General features: G+C 36.5%; 1 pseudogene; it reads right to left on the bottom strand.

The window, feature by feature from the left end:
* Positions 1–3491: 3491 nt before the first annotated feature.
* On the bottom strand, positions 3492–4255 carry LOC105744037 (annotated as a pseudogene).
* Positions 4256–7645: the final 3390 nt, after the last annotated feature.

The following is a 7645-nucleotide window of genomic DNA, read 5'->3' as shown; positions in this document are numbered from 1 at the left end:
TTTTTTTTTTTAACAATATAACTTGAATTGTGATTCTGTTTATTGGCCTTTTTCTCCCTAGGAAAGCAAACCAAATCCTTTATTTTCTTACTGCTACCTATAGTTTATACCTTTGTCCCACTGCCATGTATATTTATCTTCTTGTAGAAAATGAGAATCACATCATGGGCTTAAGGTACTTGTGAGCTGGCTTTTGGGCAAAGGCACCCATAAAAAATCTGGGTGTCTGCAGTGAAGGCTGGAGTATGACTCAGTGGTACAGCATTCATGCCCAGTGCTCAGTTCCACTCCCCGCATCTCAGAGAAAATCCAAAGCAACAAGTAAAACCCATTGAGAGTAGGATGTCAGTTGATCTGTAGGTTCTGCTTGTCTCTCAGGCTACTGAGTAAAACCCACAGCCTTTCTTGTTGGAGGGTATCTGAGCTGGGTTCTTCTAGGAACAGCCTTGTGCCCTTGTGCACAGCCTCTCAAGAAATAACACAGTGCAGTCCTGTTAAGATTTTGGTATGCATATTCTCTTTCAGTTCTAGCTCATTCCTGGTATTTTCATGTTGTCCTCACCAATGAGTACATGGTCCTGGGCTAAAATAGCAGGAGAGGGGCTCTGTTTGTGGGGCAGTAGTTTCCTGGTCCATCCCCACAGGATTCACTTACTGGTGGCAGGCACAAAAGGCGGAGTGGGTCCTGCCTTCACTCAATCTGTTGGCCAGTGTGTGGACTCCAACATCCAGGAGAAAGGAAGCAGAGCTTACTGGGGCCACAGAAGCAGATGGCTCAGGCATGAGATGAAGGGGACTCTGTATGGGCCACCTTTCTGTAACATTAGTTATGATCTCCCTAGTGACCACTAGTGCAGTCCGGATCTGGCCACCTGTGGACAAGCTACCTCTGCCTAAGCCTGACCTGGAATGAGGGAGATGTAGAAGTTCCAACCACAGGAAGCCACAGCCAAGTACAGTGACCAGTGACAGCATCTTATCCTCAAACACAGCCTAGTTTTTCTTCCATTATGATTATGTGTGCAAATATGTGAGGCCTTTTCAAATTATAGAATGGAGAACAAGTGTTATCATTCACTTTTAGAGAATATTTCCCATAGGTTTCTCATGGATTTTATTCTGTATGAATTTCAATAAAATCATAGCTTTTCTGTTAAATCAAAAAACAAAACAAAACAAAAAAAAAAGAAAATCTCCAATAGAGTAAAGAGAAAACCCACAAAATGGGAAAAATTTTAGCCAACTGTCCCTGAAAAAAAGGCCTTCTATCTAAAACATATAAGGAATTTTTTTTAAATATCAAACACCTCAAATTCAAAGGTCCTAACAAAAGTGGGCATCTGAGATGAACACACAGTTCTCCAGGAAGAAATACACTGCCAAGTAAATATATGAAGAAATGTTCAACATTATTGGTCACTTGAGAAATGCAAATTAAAACAACACTTAGATTACATCTCACCCCAGAAAGAATGGCTAACATCAAGAAGTCAGCCAATAATAAATGCTGGAGAGGCTATGGAGAAAAAGCTCTTCTGCACTGGTTGTGGGAGTACAGGTTGGTACAAAAATCTATGGAAATCAGTGCAGAAATTTCTTCAAAAGCTAGGATTGGAGATCTTATGGAAGCCAGCTGCTCCCACCACCCTGGGTATTTTCCAAGAAGAACTGAAAACCTCATACCACAGCAATATATGTGCCCCCATGCTTGTAGTAGCACAGTTTTTCATAGCTAAATCCTATAAACAACACAGATGTCCGTTAACTGAAAAACTGACAAAGAAATGATATTTTCACACAATAGAGTATTATTCAGCTATAAAACAGAATAAACTTGAGTGTTTTATTGGTAAATGGATGTAACTAGAGAATATACTGTTAAGTGAAATAAATCAGACCCACATGTGCAAACATTACATTGTCTCTTTAGTGTGAGAACTTGAAAGAGAAAATGGAATCTGAAGGGTAGATCATGGGAAAAGAGAATGAATTCATTCAATGGAAAGAGTTACTGAATTGAGGAGGACAGGAGAGGGAGTAGGGGAAAAAGATTTATCTATGTACATAAGCAAGATGGTTTGGAAAACTGTACTGTGCATTTCTGCTGGTCAATGGAAAGAAGCATTTAATACTTTAATTTTCTTTGCCTCCTTTTCTCAATTGTTTGTACTTTTTCTCTTCTTGATTTCTTATACATTTCTTTCTCCTACATTTACATACATATACTGGAAAATATATCTATGTATTACGTCACTGGAAGATAACAATATGTATTACAACCAGTATTGTGAAATTTATGCTACTCTTTTAAGTGAAATTCTGTATCACTTGTAATATTTTTTTGTTTTAGCTCTAACTTATAATCTCTTTCTTTTCTCTTTTTAAATTTCATTTTCAGGAGTAAAAACAAAGGCAAAAATAACAGAAACAAAGACAAAAACGGAGTAACATATGACAATACATGCTATAGATTTTCAAAATAAGTATAGCTAACTTACAGTGGTTGACATATTATGTGTTTTTACCATCAAATCTGTTGCTCAGAATAACAGATACAGTTATGTAAGATTGGACATATGATTGAATATTACCTTTTGCTTTTAAAATTTTAAATTTTTGTTCTTGTGCCACTTCTAATGCCATATTATTATACTCTCTAAAATAAATTTTAAAAAATAGGGGGCCTGCCTCTTAGCTCAGTTCTTTAAGTGGCTGCTTCAACCAAGGAGTCAGGTTCAGGTTGCTGAGGTTTGATCCCGACAACTCAAGCCAGCCAAACCTGCCCTGAAGGCATTTGGAGAAAAAAAAAACACACATAAAACTTCAATCCATTTTGATTTTCGTTTAGTATATGGTGAGCTATATGGGTCTAGACTCAATCTTCTGCATGTGACCATCCATTTTTCCCAACACCATTTATCAAAGAGGCTATCTTTAGCCAGGTGTGGTGGTGAATGCCTGTAATCCCAGCACTCAAGAGACAGTGTACAATCTTTTGGTGATTTTTCACATTATGTTTGACAGTATCTTGTTAAGGATACTTGCATCATTAGAGAAAGTGGCCTATAATTCTCTTTTTGCTTTTCATTGTCTAGTTTGGAGGTCAAGGTAATGCTATCCTCCAAGAATAATTTTGGAAGTACTCCTTCCTCTCCATTTCATTAAAGAGTTTGAAGAATATTGGTTTTTGATCCGCTGTAAAGTTATTGTAGAACTCAGCTACCAGCATACAACAGCATCAGCATTCCATAAGAGAAATAGAAGCACAGGAAGAATGGGAACAAAGCAAGACAAAACCCAGCAAGACAAACATTAAATCCCATAGATCCATGTCCAGAATGCAGGGCAAAAGGTGGCAAGATGCAAGCTCCAAAGGGCTTGGACAGAGCAGGCTCCCACTCACTTCTGGCAGCCTTCCTCAGCAGTTCTACATTGTTGGCTTTTCCAATTTACTGGTTCACCAGCCTACATTAAACTTCATGCTCACAGCTTCACATACTGTCCTCAGATGTACACTGCTTGTCATCCCAGGCTTTCTTCTGACATCTGGATGGAAGCCCCCTGATCCTACACTCTTCCATATTGCATGCCACAATCTTCTTGTACAAAGCCATAACATTATCATCATCAAATGGTAGACAGCCACACATAAGAACATATAAGAGTATACCCATGCTCCAAATGTCAGCCTCTGATCCAAGATATGATTTGCCTTGTGTTAACTCAGGTGCTGCATAAGTGAGACTCCCACAGCACGTCTGTAGAAGGTAATCCTTATTACACTTAGGCTTTGCACAGAGACCAAAGTTAATATCTTTACTTTATGATGTTCATCAAATAAGAAATTCTCTGGTTTGAGGTCCCTGTGAGCTTAACCTTGGCTGTGCATGTAAGCAACTCCAGCTACCATTTGGCAGAAGACAACCCGAGTCTCCTCCTCCGATATGTGATTCTGGGAAATTATGTAGTCAAACAGCTCTCCTCCAGGACAGTACTCAAGATCTATGGATATTTTGTTGGTTGTTTCTAGCATGTGGTAGAGTTCACATATATGCTAGTGTCTCTGATTCTTCAAGGCATCAATATTTGTTTTGACCTGAGGCAAGTCACTCCCTAGTGCATTTTTATTCATGATTTTTATAGCCACCATTTCTCCAGTGAGGATATGGCAGGCAAGTTTGACCTTTGCAAAGCCACCTGTCCTGATACTTTCATATAATTCATAGTATTTGAGAAGCTTATCATAATCTTTCATAGTTCACCTGGAAGTTTATTGAAAACCACAGAAAGAAGCTGCAAGGTGGAGGGCTAGACTGGGTGAGATTGTCAAAAGGACAGAGGAGCCAGCAAGCCCGCTCAGCAGAGCAACTGACATGAAAATCTCCTACTTGCAACCTTTCCAAATCCAGAACTTGCCACTTCCCTGTAATCTCTTTAAAAAACAAAAATTAAAAAAAATTACTGAGTTCACTGTGATATTTTAGTACATTCAAACTCTATGCACTCTTGACATCAAACCTTTATTTATTTTCCTTTCCCTTGCCAACTTCTTTTGTTCACTATGCTATGTCCAGCTTACTTTTGTTACTGGCTTCCACAAGTTTGAGAGATGTTTCAGTATTTGTCTCCCTATGTTTGTAGCGTAATGTACTGTAGCCCTATTGCATTTGATGCATAGAACAGGATTTCATGAGAAAAATATATTTTCCAGCATGCATTTATCTTTGCATGTGCTGTTAGAAACTGCGTACCTATCTCACCTTGTATAAATAGTACTGTGGTAAATATTGACCTTGAAGGAATGCCTGGAATGTTGATTTCATTTCTCCTAAAAATATATGCAGAAATTAGATAACTAGACTTTGTCAAAAGTATATTTTCCAGTTTTGCTAGCAATTTGCAAACTGTTTTCTATAATGACTGTACTAGCTTGTGTTCCTAAGAACGGTGTTACCTCTTTTATATCCCTGTCAGAGCTTACCATTTTATTTCTGGATAATAGCCATTCTGTGGGGTGAAATAATATTTCCTTGTGGCATTCATTTACATTTTTCTGAAGTTAGTAATATGCATAATATTTATATATCATCTTCTGAGAAGTGTCTGTCAGATTATTTTCCAGCATCTTATTCAGATGATTTTAAAGGATTGTTGGATAACTTACAGATTTTTCATATTATGCATTTTGTATGGAGATTTTGTACAAATTTTTCCCATTACAAGCTAGCTCCTTATTCTGTTAGTAGCTTCCTTTTCTGTAAAGAAGATTTTTGGTTCAATATGATGAAACTTAAGAACATTTTGGTCTAGTTTTCTGTGGTTTGTGGGAGTATAACCAAAATATCATTGCCTAGATTAATGTCTTAAGGTGTTTGCTCCATATTTTCTCCAAACAATGTCATAATTTCATAATTTCAGGTCTGAAATTTAAATATTTGATCTGTTTCGAATTAATTTTTTTGTTGTGCCGAATGGGAGATAGAGGTCAATTCTAGCCTTCTGCGTATGGGTATCCAGTATAGTTTAGCACCTTTTACTGTCCTATATCCATTGTGTGTTTGTGGTGTTTTTCTGGGAAGTCAGTTGGCTTTAGAGAAAATGGTGTGATTTTTTAAAGATTTTTACAGATACAAAATGGTCGTTCATTTGTATACCATTTTTTTTGTTCAGTTTTGGCAGAGAAGAGTATATTCCATTGTCATTTAAATATTGTAGGTGCTTGGATTCCAATATAGTCCAGTAGTCCATAATAGTAGTGAGTTTTCCATAGGACTGGCAATATCCGGAAATGGTCCTTTATTTATATCTCTCTTTTCTCTTTAGTTTTGTCAGAGATTGGTTTTCCATTGCCATTTAAATATTGTAGGTGCATGATTTCAGCAAAATAATCTAATATAGTTCAGTAGTCCATAATAGTAATGGGTTATCAATATGTCCATTATTTTCCTTTTTTTGGTTCATTTGTGTTCACGATAGTGACATGCTGTTTTCATTACTATGGCTCTTTAGCATGTCTTGAAATTAGGTACTATGTTGTGATAACTCCAGTTTTGTTTTCTGTTCACACAATATCACACAATATATTATAGAGACAAATTTACCTCTTATTTGTTACCTGGAAGTTTCTTATTTGTTTTAACTTTTCTGACTGTCTCTCAGAGATTCTTCAGAATAGTGTGAAATAATGATGTGAGAGCAGTCATACTTATCTATTTTATTTTGTTTGAACTTAGGTAAATATTTTCATTTGTTCAACATTAAATATAGTCTTCTCTATAAATAACATTTTTAATTGAAGAAATCTATTTTTTCTCCGAGTTTTTGAGAAACTTTTTAAAGACAACGTGGCAGATATATATTTTTAATGCTTACTTTATCTGTCCCAGGTGACATGGACATATGGTATTTATTCTTCATTCTTGTAAATCTATTGGCTTATTTTTGTGTGATAAACTGAACCTGATAAATTATATTTGGTCATGATGATTTCTGTATGTGTCACTATAATCGTATGCTATGCTTTTTTGAGTGTTTGTGCCTATAGTCATAAGAGATACTGAAGTATCATTTTCTTTTCAAATATTATGTTGTTGTTTGGGATAATCAATGTCATAGTAGTCTCATAGAATTCGATTGGACCTGATGACTATCCCAGTTTTCATGCAGATTTCTTCCAGAGGATTTATTTTTCTCAGCATCAATTTAATCTAGTAAGTATGTGAGATAGTTACATTAATGGGATCATTGAGAAAAAGCTGGAATGTATGATTGGTAAGGACCAAGAAAAACACTGTTGACTAAGTCATTGGTTAATAAGATACTTTGAAAATTTTCACTCCTTGTGTCACTTTTAGACAAAGCTAAAATTTTTATATTTTTCCCATATTTATTGATAAACAAATAGCAATGAGACAGTTTGCAATCAAACTGGTAGGACAGTTTCACTAATTAAAACATTGCATACCTTCTCCCTAGTGGTTAATTGCTGTACAAGATGCGGACATGATATCCTAACACCATTAGAACAAATCACTCTATGGATTAAGAGAATGTAACTATATATTTTCCTAACTACTTTGAATACACAGATACAAAATGGACATTCATGTGTATACCCATTTTTGTTAAGTTCTGTTATTTGAATATTATAGGTGTGTAAACTCAGCAAAATAATCTAAAATAGTCCAGTAGCCCATAATAGTATTGGTTCTTCCACTTGACTGGCAGTGTAAGAAATTGTTGACCTGAGTCCCGTACAGCTCAACATAACAACATGGCTTTACTTCTTATATTTCGTTTTTATACTTTTCTGCTGGATGGTTAAGACCAAGGTAAAGCAGGACCTATGCAACAGGAGTTGTAGCTCTTGGTTCTGAGAAGGTCAGTGAAATCCCCTCAGGATTTTTCCTGAGATCTTGTACCTCAGATTGTAGAACCTTTGTCAGTGTCAGCCATGTGGATGAGTCACAGCCATTGCTTGGCCAAAGTGCTCACTGTGAAAGCTTGAGAGAATGTTTTCTCTCAATATGACTCTCCTTAGGCACACTCTACATCATCAATCTCTTTCCTCTTTGGCCCCATAATCTCCTTGATCAGAAAATTTGGGACACTACTGAGTTACATGACATTACAGTACAAGTTCTCA

Source organism: Octodon degus, unplaced genomic scaffold, assembly GCF_000260255.1.
Source record: "Octodon degus isolate 3935 unplaced genomic scaffold, OctDeg1.0 scaffold00211, whole genome shotgun sequence".
In the NCBI taxonomy this organism is placed as follows: domain Eukaryota; kingdom Metazoa; phylum Chordata; class Mammalia; order Rodentia; family Octodontidae; genus Octodon; species Octodon degus.
Note: the sequence above shows the minus strand (reverse complement) of the source record. Positions and strands in the feature narration are given on the sequence as shown.